This window comes from Hylobates moloch, unplaced genomic scaffold, assembly GCF_009828535.3.
Source record: "Hylobates moloch isolate HMO894 unplaced genomic scaffold, HMol_V3 SCAFFOLD_3, whole genome shotgun sequence".
NCBI lineage: Eukaryota > Metazoa > Chordata > Mammalia > Primates > Hylobatidae > Hylobates > Hylobates moloch.
Window position 1 is genome coordinate 51945973 of NW_026652278.1, and position 19204 is coordinate 51965176.

Here is a 19204-nt window from a genome sequence, read left to right on the forward strand (position 1 = left end):
AAGCATGGAGTGTGTGTTGTGATTTGCTTAGGAACTAGCTTGCATCTTATAGAGCAGAACCATAGGAAACAAGACCAGATATGGGTGTGGGAAGGCAAGATAATTGATTTCAAGTATCTTTCTCAAAGTAGTGGGAAATCAGAATAAATAATTCAAACTTAATTCACAAAAACAAGAGAGGCTTGTGAAGTTTTGTTAATGGGGGAATGATGATTGTGGTAACCAGCCTCCAAGATAGCCCACAGTGATTCTAGCTTACTGGTATACATACAATTTTATGGTACCCTCCCCAACCTCATAGTGTACTACAATTTTGTCTTTGTAACTAACTGAATATGGCAGAAGTGATATATACCCCTTCCAAGATTAGATTATAAAACATACTATGATTTCAATCTTGCTCTCTCTCTTTCATTTTTTTGTCTTCCTCGCTCATCCCTCATACTTGGGAAGCCATGTCATAAACCCTATGGAGAGGCACACATGATAAAGAACAGAAGCCTCCTGCCAACAGCCATGCAGCTAAGATTGAAAGCACATCTTCTAGCTGCAATCAAGTCTCAGACACTATAGCCCACTTAACACCTTGATTGCAACCACGTGAGAGACCCTGAACTATAACTGCCCTGCAAAATTTCTCCCAGATTGCTGACTCTCAGAAACTATGAGAGTTTCTGAATAATATAATAAATATGAATAATAAATATTTGTTGTTCTTAGGGTGACAAATTTGAAGATTATTTGTTATGCAACAATAAATAACTACCACAAAGATGGATGGATTTAACACTATTTATTCATGTGGCAGTAGAATTCTGGGTAGATTAAGAGAGAAAGCCACAGTAAATCAGAAGACCAATTTTAGTAATGTACTATGTACTTTTTATACATTTCCTCATTTAGTGACCCAGGTTATCTTTTAAGAGATATGCTATTTCTATTTTATTTTATTTTGCACTATTACATTTTTTAACCTTTATTTTGAGTTCAGGGGTACATGTGCAGGTTTGTTACCTGGGTAAACTACATGTCGTGAGGGTTTGATGTACAGATTATTTCATCACCCAGTGAATAAGCATAGTACCTGATAGGTAGTTTTTCAATCCTCACCCTCCTCCCATCCTCCACCTTGAAGTAGTCCCTGGTGTCTTTTGTTTCTTCTTTGTGTTCATATGTACTCAGTGTTTAGTTGCCACTTATAAGGGAGAACATGTGATGATTAGTTTTCTGTTCCTGTGTCAGTTTCCTTTGAATAGTGGCCTCCAGCTCCATCCGTGTTGCTGCAAAGAACATGATCTCATCCCATTACTGGGTATATACCCAAAGGATTATAAAACATGCTGCTATAAAGACACATGCACACGTATGTTTATTGCGGCACTATTCACAATAGCAAAGACTTGGAACCAACTCAAATGTCCAACAATGATAGACCGGATTAAGAAAACGTGGCACACATACACCATGGAATACTATGCAGCCATAAAAAATGATGAGTTCATGTCCTTTGTAGGGACATGGATGAAGCTGGAAACCATCATTCTCAGCAAACTATCGCAAGGACAAAAAGCCAAACACCGCATGTTCTCACTCATAGGTGGGAATTGAACAATGAGAACACATGGACACAGGAAGGGGAACATCACATACCGGGTCCTGTTGTGGGGTGGGGGGAGGGGGGAGGGATAGCATTTGGAGATATACCTAATGTTAAATGATGAGTTAATGGGTGCAGCACACCGACATGGCACATGTATACATATGTAACTAACCTGCACGTTGTGCACATGTACCCTAAAATTTAAAGTATAATAAAAAAAAGAACATGATCTCATTCTTTTTTATGGCCGTGTAGTATTATGTGGTGTATATGTACCACATTTTCTTTATCCAGTCTACCACTGATGGGCATTTAAGTTGATTCCGTATCTTTGCTGTTGTGAATACAACTGCAGTAAACATACACATGCATGTGTCTTTAAAGTAGAATGCTTTATATTCCTTGGGGTATATTCTTCATAATGGGATTGCCGGCTTGAAAGATAATCCGGTTTTAAATTCTGTGAGAAATTCCCAAACCGTTTTCCACAATGGCTGAACTAATTTACATTCCCACAAGCAGTGTATATGCATGCATTCTCTTTCCTCTGTAACCTCGCCAGCATCTGTTATTTTTTTAGTTTTTATTAATAGCCATTCTGACTGATGTGAGGTGGTATCTCATCATGGTTTTGATTAGCATTTTTCTAATGATTAGTGATAGTGAGAATTTTTTCATATGCTTGTTGACCATGTGTAGGTCTTCTTTTGAAAACTGATTATGGGATTTCTGGGTTGAATGGTAATTCTGTTTTAAGTCCCTTGAGAAATTGCCAAACTGCTTTCCACAATGGCTGAACTAATTTACATTCCCAGAATGTCCTATTTCCAGAATGGTATTTCCTAGGTTATCTTCCAGGGATTTTATAGTTTTAGATTTTATATACCTCTTGCATTGATTTTGGTATATGGTGAAAGGATGGGGTCCCATTTCAATTTTCTGCATATGGCTAGCCAGTTACCCCAGAACCATTTATTGAATAGGGAGTACTTTACCCATTGCTTGTTTTGTCCACATTGTCAAAGATCAGGATGGTTGTAGGTGTGTGACATCATTTCTGGGCTCTCTATTCTGTTCCATTGGTCTATGTATCTGCTTTTGTACCACTACCATGCTGTTTTGGTTACTGTAGCCTTATAGTACAGTTTGAAGTCAGGTAATGTGATGCTTCCAGTGTTGTTCTTTTTCCTTAGGGTTGCCTTTGCTATTTGGGTTCATTTTTGGTATCATATAAATTTTAAAATGGAATTTTCTAGTTATGTGAATAATGCTATTGTTAGTTTAATAGGAATGACATTAAATCTGTAAATTGCTTTAGTAAGTATGGCCATTTTAACAATATTGACTCTTTCTATCCATGATCATATGATGTTTCTCTATTTGTTTGTGTCATCTCTGACCTCTTTGAGCAATGTTCTTTAATTCTCATTGTAGAGCTATTTCACCTCCCTTATTAGCTATATTGATAGGTATTTTATTCTTTTTGTGGCTTTTGTTAATGGGATTACATTACTGATTGGCTCTCAGCTTGATGTTGTTATACAGGAATGCTACTGATTTTTGTACATTGATATCATATTCTGAAACTTTGGTGAAGTTTTCTATCAGATCAGGGAGGTTTTGGGCAGACGCTATGAAGTTTTCTAAGTATAGAATCATATTTTCTGCAGGACTGCATGTTCTAACTCTGGGGAGGTGGTATTGGTCCCCTGGCTTTGTTCTCTGGCCCCTTATGGTTGGGAACCTTTCTAACTCTGTGGAGCTGGTATTGATCCCCAAGCTTGGATATCTGACCTCTCAAGGTTGGGAACCTGCTGTGCTGGCAGGATCTAGTTGTTCCAAGACTGTTGGCCGCAGCACTATAATAGGTTGTAAAAGCCAAAACACTTCACTGGGCAGTGGCAGTGAGATCCATGTTTGTTTGCTTATATCAACAGTGGCAGCGTGGTAGGGTGTACACTCATCGGCTAGGGTAGGGCACTGGTGGGCCGGGGGCTGCCAGCCTCTTTGTGGGCGTTGACAAGAGCAGTAACAGTACTGGAGGAGGGAGGGGGCTGGGGCCACTGGGGTTCATGTGCACATTTGCACCTGCAGCTTTATTTTATATTTCTATCTTATAAAAACTTAAATCACTAAGCCACTTGCCCAAGGTCACATAGCTACTAATCAATGAGTCCAAATTTAAAACTTTACCTGTTTATATAAATAAAAGTTGGTTGAATGAATGAATAACTACATGAGTAAACATTTTATGAGTTGTTTAATTTCCTTGTAATACTTTCTCTTGCCTTAAAGAAAATTTGGAAAAATTCCAAATTAATCTTAAGAACTTTCTTGTTTTTGGACTTTTCCCATAAATAGAATCAAAGAAAAGTTCCCACAGAAATATATAATTTATCATGCTTCACTGGTATAGATATAGTTAAAAATTTCATAGTACAAGTATTTGTAAACTCTATGTTTAAACTACCCTGTCTGGACTATTATGTATGAGTGATTTCTGGGAAGTGCTTGCTTCTGACCTCTTGAGGTTTCAAGCAATAATACCCATTAAAAAACAAGGTTTAAACTCCAGAACTTGGATTCACTTCAATATAGTTAAAATATCTTAGCCATAAGATCCCAGCAAGGGTGGAATAATCACTCAAATGGAGGAAAAGAAAAAAGAGAAAAAAGCAACAGCAGCAAACAACGGTAACATCAATAAAACTCAATATATAGCATAAACATGCAGCTAAAAAATACTAAGATAAACCATAATACTTTGGTGTAATACAACAACCGATTTTTTTAAAGGTGTATTTTAAGAGGCAGAATAGCTTGATGATTAAGAGCACAGATGCCATAACAAACCTGCCCCTTGTGGACACATGACCTTGGGCAGTTACTTATCCTACATGCAACATATTGAAATGGGGATGATAATTATTCTTAACGCATAGCGTTATTAAGAAAATTAAATGTCAAAATATGCATAGTGTTTTAAAGAGTGGCTAGCATAAACTATTAAAAACATATTTATCATCACTAGTGTTATTTTGTTTAACTTCTAAGTCACCAGATCCAAATAGGAATGTAAAAAATATGCAAAATTGTAGCAGGAAGGGGAGAAGGGAGGCAGCATTTTTCAGGGGAGCTCTGTTGGTTTTGCCTCAGGGAACATAAGTGCAAATGATGCTTGAGGGACATACAAATTTGTATGATAATAAATTGCCTCCAAAGAAGAAACTAGCAAGTCTAACAGTTAGATTTTATAAATGCCCATCAATGATAATCAGGATATCAGTATAACTCCATGAAACAAGATGAGAGCAATTGTCCCTTAAATTTCACACTGTAGGTACCTTACTTGGTTTACCCTACTTCTGGCCTTTTGATATAAAGATGCAAAGAAAACACATAGTGGATCTCTGGGGATTCTCAACTGTTAAAACATCCTCCTGTTCTCTAAAGGAGCTGTGAAAACAAATCCTTGTGAATAATTTCATGCCCTGGTGTTTTCTGTACATTTTAAGGTTTATTTCAGGAATTTGTGGAAATTGAAAAAATGACATTTGGTACATGCTGCTTGCATTATATTTTAAGAAATCTCCTCTGCTTTTGCTATCTTTGCTAGACATAATGGTTCTTAATATAACTGCCTGGACAAAGTGTTGAACTGCAGAGGTAACACACGTGAGAATAATACTCCTACTCGAGACAGACTTCTCCCATTCTATATTTTTTCATTAGTGATTTCCTTCAAATTATTACTGATCGGTAATAATCAGTCTTGACTGGGAGGTATATATTTATCTTTATAAAAATGTCATAAATTATTGGAGAGGAAATTCTATTTTATTTGATACAAATAGTATTTTGTTCCATAGTAAAAACCAAATATATTGTGCTATTTCAACATTTTTATTAGGAAATCACCTTTTGAAGAACTGTTCAATCTAAAGGGACAAAAAACTCCATGTTGCTTCACATGATAAGTGTAAAACCAAAGAGCAGGTAAAAGAGGTAGGCAAACCTTGAAGAAATATAAGGAGACACTTTCTAAAATTGGAGTTGTTAAGCAGTAAGAGTAAAATTAGCTACCTTTTGCCAAACACATGCAATGCACCAAATACTGTGTTAAGAGCTTTGTTATCTTATTCCAACAGTTCAGAAACCTACATCATATGTATTAATAGTATTTTTCTCTTACAAATGGAAAAAAGTTAAGGCTTAAAGTAAATTATGTTTCTCCAAAGCCTTATTCTTTACATACTGTATGCAGGATGCTACCAAAGCCACTGGGACAACGCACAACTTTATCTCCTAGAGCTTAGATATAATGTATTAGACATATGGGGGTGAGAGGTGGGGAGGTCACTGACAACTGAAAAGAAAATTGATGACAAGAAAGTGGAGCTTTGTAAGATCAGTATGAAGAAGTAATGGAAAGAAAGAAATCTTGGGCTGAAGCTGGGCATTCCCAAGGCAGATGAATGATGAAGAAGGAATTTAAAAATTAAAAAAAGAACGTCTATTATATTTTGATTTCTACAACAAAAGTGTTAATAGCAAGCATTGATTCGAAGACTGCGCACATGGCACCACACTAAGTATTTTGTACGCATTATTTCAGAAACATCATACCCTGTTGGTAGGTACTACTATTATTCTCACTTTGCCAGTGAAAACACTAAGGTTTTTTATACCAGCTACACATCCAGTCTACAGAGTTATTAAGTGATGAATTCTAGGTCAAAGCCAGGTCTATTTGTTTACAGAGCTTATCTATGCAGTCAATTATCCAGCTATATTCATTCTATTATTTTATATTCTTGCATTATTTTGATTCTCACAAAAACCTTATGAGATACACATTGATGAATGCAAAACCTAAGACTCAGAAAGGTTAAGGAACAACCCTAGGTCACATGCCTAGTATTCGAACCCAAATTTGATTATATTGATGGTCAAAGGTAAATGAAACATGCACTAAAAATTAAGTACTTTTAAAGCAAACAATTTCCTAAAGAAAAGTGCCTAATCTTTGTTCTTTGGTGAAAGAATATTGTCAGTTTTAAATCACATAAAATACTTTATTGGGATGCTTCCAATACTGAACAGTTGTTTCTCACTAAGATCATTTGATATTTATCATCTGAGAGCTTATTGACGAGTTCAATGAGAACATCATTTATGAAATGAGATAATTAGTGAATATTTAGTTGTTTTTATTCCAAAAGAAAAAAACAATAATTAAAAGACTTACACAGGAAATTATAGTGTGTTTCTCAAATTGATTTCATATTAATTATATTAATGATTTCCATCTGAGAGCCTGCCACAGACTATCAACTCTGCATGGGCTTATCCTACTTATTTCATATTGATCATTGTAATAAATATATCATTCCATTGCAAGAGCTAGCATCAGTGCTAATCAGAATGTTACCGAGAATAAAAATAGGAAATGAAGAGATTATACTTGAGCAAAATGACATGATTCATCTAAGATCATAAGAATCAATGAATAGTAGTAGAAGACAGATAACACCCTTTGTTACTCTTGTTGGCGAGGATTTTTCTTGTGTTCATCAAATGGATATTTTTTTCCTTTCTTTTTTTGGAACATGGAAGAATCGCAGAATTTTGTACAGCACACTCTGCTGTGGCTGACAAATGGATCGAGAGTTAGCTTCCTATACCACGATGATAATTGGCTTAGACCTTCTCTATTAATAGCAGTAAGTCTGGCCAGAGATTGATGTAGACACTTCACCCAACATTTCCTTTACTTCTGTTTTTCTTATAGGTGTAGGGCTTTTTTCCTTTCCTTGTTTTTGTGGTTAAATTACAATATCAGCCGGGCGCGGTGGCTCACACTTGTAATCCCAGCAGTTTGGGAGGCCGAGGCGGGCGGATCACGAGGTCAGGAGATCGAGGCCATCCTGGCTAACATGGTGAAACCCCGTCTCTACTGAAAAAATACAAAAAATTAGCTGGGCATGGTGGCGGGCGCCTGTAGTCCCAGCTACTCAGGCGGCTGAGGCAGGAGAATGGCGTGAACCCGGGAAGCGGAGCTTGCAGTGAGCCAAGCCCCCCCCATCCCCAACCCGGAAAAAAAACCAAGAACCCCTCCAAAAAAAAAAAAAAAAAAAAAAAAATCAAGTTGTATATTTCAAAATGAGGATATATTATATATAACTTTAAAGTTCTTTTAAAAAATTTTAAAGTTTAAAACAGAAATTAAGAGAAAGGGATTTTCTTTATAAATTAACATTACCATGTCCCAAATGTATTTGAGAAATGGCGGTGCATCCAAGTTGTCATTTTCCGTCCTACAACTGTGGCAGACATGTAATGGATTTTTGCACTCATTTTCTTTTGAGGCTGGGCAAGGTAGTCACTCCCAAATTACTAACACTGGCTTGGTAAATGGATCTCATTTACCATCCCTGTTCAAAGCGGTGCTGCTGTATTCCAAACACATACTTGTCCTGACATAATTACATAGCAAAATTTTGGGTTGTGAAATCTTAAGGTGAAAAACAGATTACCAGTGAAATTTGAAAATAATACAGAATCATTAACATTTTTTTTTTTGACCGAGTCTCGCTTTGTAGCCCGGGTTGGAGTGCAGTGGTGTGATCTCGGCTCACTGCAACCTCTGCCTCCTGGGTTCAAGAGAGAATTACTAACTTTTTATATCAACTCAGAAGGTTTTCTATTCTACATGCCAAACTAGACAAGTCTTATGACCCTTCCTATTGCTGAAACATAGATTCAAAGACAAAAACAAGAAACCAAACAAAAAAGAGAAACCTAGGTAGCTGCAGCAAACATTTTGCATAGATACTCCATATATTGTAGGTATTCAATGGCTTACTATCAACTATTTGTGCTGCTGAGGAATGAGAGGATATTTGAAAAGCAATATCTTCCAAAGAATTCAATTATCAAATGCTTAATATTAAAAGTAAGAAAATGTATAAAATGTAAGGCTCTGTAATAACTACCTGAAGCAAAAATGGACTTACAGATACACAAGACAACAAACTATACTCCTACTAGAGTAGCTGAGGAAAATCAAGTGTAGCAGCAACAAAAACAGGCACCAATATCAGAAATGACAAATTAAAAAATAATTATTATTTATAAATAAAGAGGTAAAAATGTATATACTTCTTTTTTCAAGAGTAAATTTAGCCTTTTCAGCAACTATTATTATTTTTCCTTCCTTTATAACTTTCTGAGTTATAAAAGACCATGGAATGTCATGGCTTCTACCTGATTGTTACAGATTCTGCAGTTCAGGCTGAGCAAGTACAAGTCAACAATTCCTCATGAACAATGATTCTTTGAATACCGTTGTCTTACACAAATACCAGTAAAGGTAGAATTGGTATAAGAAGCTGGTGGGAACTAAATTAGATAGAGAGATATGAAATGAGAATGACAGTCTTGAAACCTGAAATCTGGGCAAATACAAAAAAAATTAGAGGTCTTTCTACAATTCCTAGTAATAGAAAGTACTTTGATGTCTTTCTTGTCATTTTAATTTAGAAAATGTAACACTTGCAGTTATTAGTACTGACTCAGGAAAAACACTAAAATGATTTGAAACCTAGCTTCTCTTAAAAGTTCTGGCCGGGCGCGGTGGCTCACGCTTGTAATCCCAGCACTTTGGGAGGCCGAGGCGGGTGGATCCCGAGGTCAGGAGATCGAGACCACGGTGAAACCCCGTCTCTAATAAAAATACAAAAAATTAGCCGGGCGTGGTGGCGGGCGCCTGTAGTCCCAGCTACTCGGAGAGGCTGAGGCAGGAGAATGGCGTGAACTCGGGAGGCGGAGCTTGCAGTGAGCCGAGATTGCGCCACTGCACTCCAGCCTGGGTGACAGAGCGAGACTCTGTCTCAAAAAAAAAAAAAAAAAAGTTCTATGATTTTAGATGAATTATTCAAATTTTCTGATTTTTAATTTATTTATTTTTAGTGTGAGAAATAATAGTGCTTAACTCATAAAGTTGTTATAAGGGTTAAATGAGGTTAATATGGCACATGCTGAGCAAAATATGTGGCATATAATAAATGCTCAATAAATGTTAGCTGATACAGATGTTAATACTTCTATGCACAACTTGCACTAGCTTCTCCTCATTCTGTCTGATCCTACATCCTCTCCTTCCTCATCCTCTTATCTCTTGGAGTCCTGAATCTCTTTTGCAATTATAATACTTTTTCAATCTCTTCTTCTGTCCTCGGTTTTCTTTGGTTACTCAGGCTCCCTTTGACATCTGTTTGTTTTGTGCCTTGTTCTATATTCAATCTCTCCTAGTTGCATACTGTTCCCAGATTGTCAACTACCCACATAGCTCCACTCCCTCCCTATGAGGAAGGCCTATGCCTTCTCTTTCCCGACCTTGTGTGTGTATGGACATGGCCCTGATCCATGTCCATAGAACCTAGAACACAGATTATTTCCTAGATAGAACCACCATGAAGACAGAGGAGGCTACTTATAGTATAACAACTTAGTTAAAAAAGAAAAAAAAATGATATAGTGAGCTATGTTATAATAGCAGCTGCAGCAATAAAATTTAAACCTGAAAGTAGCAAATGTTAATTTATTTCTTGCTTGGATTTCATGGCCATCTTGGGATGGCAGAGGGCTCTGCTTGATATTGTTCTAATCAAAGATTAGATTAGAGTGTCAGAGGGCTGTGCTTTATATTGTTCTAATCAAGGATCCAGACTGATAAAGCATTCATATTTGGAACTTTAATTGTTGCCATGTTTAGAGTAAAGGAGCTGCAGACCGGTGCTGTTCCTATTCAGCCAACTGGACCCCTTCCTTACACCTTTTACAAAAATCAACTCAAGATGGATCAAAGACTTAAACGTAAGTCCTAGGAACATAAAAATCCTAGAAGAAAACCTGGGCAATACCATTCAGGACATAGGCATGGTCAAAGACTTCATGTCTAAAACACCAAAAGCAATGGCAACAAAAGCCAAAATTGACAAATGGGATCTAATTAAACTAAAGAGCTTCTGCACAGCACAAGAAACTATCATCAGAGAGAACAGGCAACCTACAGAATGGGAGAAAAATTTTGCAATCTACCCATCTGACAAAGGGCTAATATCCAGAATCTACAAAGAACTTAAAGAAATGTACAAGCAAAAAACAAACAACCCCATCAAAAAACGGGCAAAGGATATGAACAGACACTTCTCAAAAGCAGACATTTATGCAGCCAACAGACATATGAAAAAATGCTCACCATCACTTGTCATTAGAGAAATGCAAATCCAAAACCACAATGAGATACCATCTCACACCAGTTAGAATGGCGATCATTAAAAAGTTAGGAAAAAACAGATGCTGTTGTGGAAAAATAGGAACGCTTTTACACTGTTGGTGGGAGTGTAAATTAGTTCAACCATTGTGGAAGACAGTGTGGGGGTTCCTCAAGGATCTATAATTGGAAATACCATTTGACCCAGCAATCCCATTACTGGGCATATACCCAAAGGATTATAAACCATTCTACTATAAACACACATGCACACGTATGTTTATTGTGGCACTATTCATAATAGCAAAGACTTGGAAACAACCCAAATGTCCATCAGTGACAGACTAGATTAAGGAAATCTGGCACATATACACCATGGAATACTATGCAGCCATAAAAAAGGATGTGTTCATCTCCTTTGCAAGGACATGGATGAAGCTGGAAATCATCATTCTCAGCAAACTATCACAAGATCATAAAACCAAACACCGCATGTTCTCACTCGTAAGTGGGAGTTGAACAGTGGGAACACATGGACACAGGGAGGGGAACATCACACACTGAGGCCTGTCAGGAGGTGGGGTGTCAGAGGAGGAATAACATAAGGAGAAATACCTAATGTGGGTGATGGGTTAATGGGTGCAGCAAACCACCAGGGCACATGTATACCTATGTAACAAAACTGCACCTTCTGCACGTGTAACCCAGAACTTAAAGTGCATATATATATAAGTAAAGGAACAGTCCTCACATACAAGTAACACAAGACACTCCATCTTACATTTTATTAGTGAGAGCAAGTCGCAAGTCCATGCCTAACTCCAAGGAATCTCAGAAGTTCTATCCTACTATTTGTCTAGAATGATAGTAAACAGCACTAATGACTACAAAATTGCAAACCAATATAATAGACTATGACTCCTGACAGCATAAAATGTATTTTATGAATCTTTACATTCACTTCCTCAAACAAAAACTTTGCCATAGTTGCTATACAATAAATTCTTTGGTAATGACTAAATAAATGATCTCATATATTGGATCATAAAAATGAATCCAAAGTTTTATTATGCTAACAGATGCAATATATAATGTTAATAGCATTAACAGTTTTAGAAGAGCTTATTTACCCAGAATGTTTATGTACACATTCATTATTGCTTTGTAAATTAAAAGAAATTAAAATTCCTCAAATCCAACCCTGAGATTATTAAGCTTGTTTCTGAATTATTGTACCATACAAAATAATATAAAGCACTCTTGGGACTTTGCCAGAGTTTGCCATTGAGATCTTCCTCCAAAATTACTCTAGCTTTAAATTGCTTAACTTGCTATAGGAGAACACTCATATCCAAAGCTTTTAATCATGAGCACTATAGTAACATGAAGGCATTTAATGTTTTTTTCCCCTCTGTGGGAGATTAGGTGTCATGTTATCACACCATAATCATTACTTTGAATGCATATTTTAATTCTCTTCTCTCCACCAATACACAACTCCTTCTAGGCTTGTAACATAACCTCTGTGTGCCTATTTCCATTTCTGGGGGAAGTTATTGTTACTGAATTTCTACTATGGCTTAATTCTAGTGGTTTTTAGACTCATACTTGACCTGATAGAATGAGTCATGAATGAACAGAAACATGTTGAAAGTGCCATATGTGAATGTTGCAAATAATTAAGACTCAGTATTAATGAAGGGGAATTACTATGCTGTGTTATCAAAAGAAGCTTTGTGATTTAGAAATCCTGAGTATTGCTGAGTTATTATAAGAAAATAAGAACTGCAATGAAAGAGAAAAACCAAAGTACTTTTTTAAAAATTGTGTTACTAAAACAGTTTATAGAAAATAAAAAATAAAAACTGTTTAAATGCAAACTTTCTATGATCATCTCTATGTTCTAACCCTTTATTTTGATGACTTAATAGTTTAACATGATATACCTGTCACTTAAACAAAATTTCATTCTCCCATCTGGGTAATTAGGCTACAAACAAAGCAAACAAAGCCAGCTAAACCATGAAAGAGTATTACTATTCTCTCTCTTCACAAGACTCTTTTTAAGCATTTGGAGGTAAGAAAAAGCTTTGCACAGGAAAAACTGGAAAATAAAATGTTTACTTTTTCCCGATTGGGTCCTCTTCTTCATTTATCTAATACTGGGTTCTTTCCTTTTCTTTACTCTATAAAGTCCTGCATTCTGCTCATCTGCCACCAAAAAAAGTCACGTTCCCCATGAAAATTTCCATGACCTTTTTTTTTTTTCCTTTCTGTAGTTTCTACTTCCCAAATTTGTCCAAAAGTTTAAAGGTTGTTTGATGGCTGTTTTCAGTTGTTACTCTTTCCATACATGAATTTTATTAGGAAAATTTGCCATGTTAGTCTAAATATAAAAAAGGATAAAGAGATGTTCAATTGTGAATTTTTGTAATTCCCTGATTTCTAAAGATGAGGTTTCCTACTTGCAGGGTAAAACCCAGAAACTTTCATGATTATGAAGAATCTGGGAAGCAGAGAAAAAGAACACTGAAAAGGCAGAAGCTACCTGGGTCTGCATAATAAAGAGCTAAGCCAGAAAGAAACAAGGTAAGACACAAGGAATTCTGGAGAAGCTTATAGTAAAGCAGTTGCTGTGAAATACTGAGAGAGAGAGAGAGAGAGAAACAGAAAAGAGAGAGAGAAAAAGGAGAGAAGGTATCAGAAATCAAAGAGGGGACATCACTACAGATCCTTAAGGTTATTAAGGATCATTAAAAGGTAATAATGAAACAACTGTGAATAACTTATGGCAACAATTTTTCCATGGCATTTCTGTGGATACATATGTACATATGTATATACATACATATTTATGTACATTAAATATGTATATACATGCATATGTACATATGTATATACATACATATGTACATATGTATATACATACATTTGTAAATATGTATATACATATCTAGCTGTACTAGAAAGCTACACATATTTTTTCTTAAGTGGTTGTACCTTTTTATGCTTCTATAAGCTGCATGTGAAAGGTCTACTTGCCACACATCATTGCCAAAACTTAGTGTTGTCAATCTCTCTAACTTTACCCTTTCTGATGAATGTGTCCAGATATAGCATGGTGACTTTAATTTGTGCTTCTCTTATTTTATAACATTGAGAGCCTCTTCATACATTTATTGGTAATTTGGATATCCTCTTCTGGTCTCTTGCTCATTGTCTGTTAGAGTTATTGTCTTTTCCTTCTTGATTTGTAGAAGTATTTTTTTATTGTTAATGATACAAGTCCTTTGCTAATTATATTCAGTATTTTAAATATTTTCTAATTCTATAAATTGCCTTTATACTCTCCAAATTGTGTCTTTTGATGAAAAGAAGTTTCTAATTTTAGTATAGTTTATTTTATCAATGAATTTATTTATAGTTACTATTTTTTATATCCTGTTTAGGAAAATTACGCCTATCCTAAAGTCATGAAAGCTGTACAGTTCTTTTTTTATAGCTAAAAAACATATTTGATTGATTTTTGTTTATCATTATGAGAAAAGGGCTGATGTTAATATTTTGTTTCATCTTGACAATATTGTTCTTTTTTGATTGCTCTGCAGGGCCACTATCATGACAAATTATGTCCACATAGGTATAAGATTGTTTCTGGACTCTCTAATCTGTGCCACTGGTCTATGTTTCTATCCTTGCACAATTGTCATAGGACTTTTTAAAACCATATGTTTATAATGAAGCTTTGTGTCTGGGTAGTTTAAGTGCTATAACTTTTTTCTCTTCAAAACTATCTTGATTATTATTTCTGCATTTTTATATAAATTTAAGAATTAGCATTTCAGTTTCTCTGAAAAAAGACAACTAGAGATTTTTCTTGGTACTGCATTTAGCTTATAAATCCTGTTTGGGGAAAGCAAATCTTTTTGATGATATAAACCTTCAAATCCATAAATGTTACATATTTTCCGTATTTATTTAGATTTCTCTAATTTCAAATAATTCATCATAATAGTGGCCTGACATCTCTTTTGGTAAAGTCATTCCAGATAGTTAATAAGGAATTAGTACAACTTGCTAGAAGAGCTAAATTGTTGCTGAGGCATAAAGTATGAATAAGAGCCAGCTTGACTAGAGGGCATTGGAGGGGTGATCTGTGGGAGATATTCAAGCAGCTGATAGGACTTGAATACAAGAGAGACTGTGGAAAATTGGGAAACACAATACAAAGTTTCATTATAAACATATGGTTTTAAAAAGTGCTATGATAATTGTGCAAGGATAGAAACATAGTCCAGTGACACAGACTAGAGTTCAGAAACAATCTCATACATATGTGGACACAATTTGTCATGATAGTGGCCCTGCAGAGCAGTCAAAAAATAATTGGGAAACTGGGAGATCTTTAGTTATGACTGAAAAAAGTAGTTTAATATGATTGATTATACTAATATATATTATTTGGATACAATTATTTGGATGTTTACTATTATTGCTTGACATGAAAAACATTGTACTAAAAAACATAATAACAATCCTTATTTTTCTCAATGTAACAAGTTATTCAGTGAGAAACTGTTGTTGCTAAGTGATGGATTTAGGCAATTTCTTCCCATAAAACTCCTGAATGTACCGTTGTATTACTGTTTTGATAAGTTAAATAGTAACTTCATGAGCCCTATATACTTAATGGATTTCCCCAGTTTCTCTTACTAAGAGACAGACAGTTAGACTTTGGGTCTCACTATAAGAAGCTCTCCAACTTAATACCATATAATGTGTAAATACCATATGATACAGCATTTGCAAATAAATTTAAAAATATATAGAACACATTAAGAGATTTCAAGTTAACTGATATATTGTATTAATTGTAATAGTGAGAAAAATGTTAAACCCTTATTCTGAAGCAGATGTGCCTTATGTTACACAGCTGCTCATTTCTTCATTATTTTGAAAAACAGGCAATAATACATGTCTGTGAAATAAGAGCAACTGATAAATAAATGAATGTAGGGGCAGGGGGACGAGAACAAAGTTCTAAAGGAATAAATATTTTGGAAATGTAGTGTAAAATCCTTGCCTTTTTCTTCAGTGTGAACACAGAGTTGCAGGAATCAAAATCACATAAATGAGTAGGAGGCATGCAAAGTGTTGGTGATAAAATATACAAACATGGGGAAGGCAAGTTTGAGGTATTTTAGATTGGAAATATTTTAGAAGAAATTCTATAAAAGATGCAAATGATTTGCCATATATATTCAGAATGAAACTTAAAATGTCTTAGTAGAATGATGTTTATGGAATGTGGACTGCTGTTAAAACAAAGTCCACTTACCATTATTTTTTATCAGCATTTGGTATTGTGATATAAGAATTCTATCACAGGGTAATAGTAGCTTGAATTCATACAAGTCAACATTCATTGAAAGCCATTACGGTTGTTTAAGATTTTGTGAATTGCAGGAGCAACTGACATTCTGTTCTCATCAAATACTTGAAGCAGGTGTCAGTATGGTTTGATAAAATTAAATAAACTTGGGGTAAGGAGACCAGGGTTCCAACACCAGCTCTGATTCATATTAGTTGCTTGGCCTTAGGAAAACTACATGGATTCTCCAAGTTTTCTTGAGAAACAAGAAAGTTCCTTTTAAACCTATGAGTGTATAATTTTTAAAACCTGATTGCAAAATGTATCTATTTGTTCATGTAATGTAAGTACAGTTAGCAGGCTAAGGAATTAGTTATAGTCTAGAGCTACTCTCTTTACAAACATGTAGAGGCCATTCTTTGCGGAGGGTTATTTCAAAGGACAAAACTATGAGAAAACCACACATTTGGAGCAGCAAGCCCTGCCTTGCTGAGAATGATTTAACTGTCACCTGTGTTACCTGATAAGATTTAGTTGAAGACTAAAGTAGCCCTGCTAATTTCAAAATCCTCTCTCACTGTCAAAAGTTAGTGTTTGCAGCATTTCATCAGTTAAGACCAGCTCTCTTTTATAATTAGCAAGCCTGCAGATGGATGCCCATCCAGGACACCTTCATCTGCTTATTCCAGCCTAGCACGCTGGGTATACACAAAGTCTGCTGGGAGCCTGAGGCCACTCCCAGGAAATTAAGTGGAACCATCTTCATTCTGCTAGCCTATCTTTCACAACAGGCACATGTTGATTAAATGTCATTTCCATTTTATTTTTACTTCCTTCTCACCCTCTGGTTCTATTTTCCAGTTAAAACAACTTCACTGCCTTAGAAATTATTATTAAAAACTAATCACTAAAATAAATTCTTCTAGGGTCACTTTTTAAATTTTTAGTCCACTCTGAGATGTGACAAATAATATTTTTAATACCAGTTATTTTATGTAAATACTATTCCAATTGTAGGTTTTTCACAATCAGAAAAGATTTAGCAATATTTAGATTTCAGTTTATAATTCTAGTGTTTCTTAACCATTTTCCAGCATTCTCAAAACAGTATATAGACAGTCATCAATTTAATTAAGAATCCTATTTAGGAGAAGCACTGAAAGTAGAAAGATCATCAGAAAATAAGCCATTGAGGGATTAATGCAAATATAAATAGAAAAAAGAAAGCCATGCAAAGAAATTTCACATTCTCAGTAGAGCTGAGATTAGCTGATTAGCTGATCTTGACAGCTTATCTCATGAGTAGTGACTCAAGATTTTTCACAAGGTTCTTGAAATTGTTTTCATTTCTACATAAAAGATACAAATCAATTATCTTCAGTGATGCACCTGGATTTATAAAACACACTACTGGAATTATTGATATTATTAGTCTCAGAAAAAAATTCATAATCAAATGCACTTCGAACTATCATTTGTCAAAGATTAGACGTCTTTGAGATAGCTTTCAATAAATTTTTGAAAATGCCTGTAGGTGTCACAAAGAGCAGTTAAGGAAAAGCAGAAAGGAAGACTGAGGTTACATGCGCAATTTCACATTACCCAGCCATAACTTTTTTTTTTTAACTTATGAAATACATCCTTGCTGAGGATGCATATTTTTGTAGTTGTTCTCTATAAACGAGAAATCTAAGATTCTATTAGCTATACATGAATACCTTCATACACAACCTTGTCCATTTCTTTCTTACCTTTTAAATTCTCAGGGCAATGACAAACTCAGTGCGGCCTTTGGCAGTGGTCCACATGGCTCTTTCATTTTATTTGACTTTCTACCTATGAAAATAGTTATTTGACTTTCTACCTATGAAAATAAGACTAACGTTCATAACTAAAAGCATTAATTACAGTATTTTTCTGAGAAAATAATTATAGTACACGATAGTGGCCATGACATAAATCACATATCAAAAAATGTTATTGCATTCTATTTTTAAAGACTTTTTAATGCTATGAGAAAATGTTCATTAAATCTTAAATAACACAATGGTATACTATAATATGAACCTATATCACAACACTATATACATGTGTAATATATTCTTTATGAAACAGAGCATATATTAGATAAAATAAAATTATTAATTATATTTATGCTTTGATTTTATGAGTAATATGGGATTTTTAAATTGTATTTTCTAAGATTTCTACAATTTTATATATTAATTTTACAACTGCAAGAAAAGAAAGCAATACCCATCTCTGAGGCACCGGATTAGCCAGGTGTTTCAAGTCTCTACCCAGTATGTTGAGATTTTATCTACGTCAGCTTCTGGAGAAATGTTTAAAAATACAGATTCTAGAGCTCCTAGCACAGACTCATTTTAGCAATGATTACTGGCAACCAGTATTTAAGTAAAAACATCCTGGAGATTCTGGGGTTAGCCAGATATAGGAAAGCCAAGTCTAAATAGCAAAAGCAGATGGTTAACGACCAAATCATTGAGAAGCATTGCCTGCAGGTGCCTGAGATGAGGTCTATTAGAAATGCCTAGGGTTTCCTTGGCTATGCAGGGTCTTTTATGGTTCTATACAAATTTTAAAATACTTTTTTCTAGTTCTGTAAAGAATTTCATTGGTAGTTTGATAGGAACAGCATTGACTGTAGATTGCTTTGGGCAGTATAGTCATTTTAATGAAATTGATTCATCCTATCCATAAGCATGGGATGTTTTTCCATTTGTTTGTGTCCTTTCTGATTTCTTTGAACTATGTTTTGTAATTTTCATTGTAGAGATCTTTCTCCTCCCTGATTAGCTGTACTCCTAGGTATTTTATTCTTTTTGTGGCAATTGTGAATGTGGTTGCTTTCCTGATTAGGCTCTTGGTTTGGCTGTTGGTGGTATATAGGAATGCTAGTGACTTTTGTAATTGATTGTGTATCCTGAAACTTTGC

At 35.1% G+C, this 19204-nt stretch overlaps 1 long non-coding RNA gene across 1 annotated transcript in view; it reads left to right on the top strand.

Moving 5' to 3' along the window:
• LOC116458104 (uncharacterized) overlaps positions 1-19204 on the top strand; it is a 399126-nt gene that overhangs the window by 97441 nt on the left and 282481 nt on the right. Inside the window, exon 3 of the long non-coding RNA XR_004245192.2 lies at positions 13349-13466. This is a non-coding gene — a long non-coding RNA (uncharacterized LOC116458104). The remainder of the gene's footprint in view (positions 1-13348; positions 13467-19204) is intronic.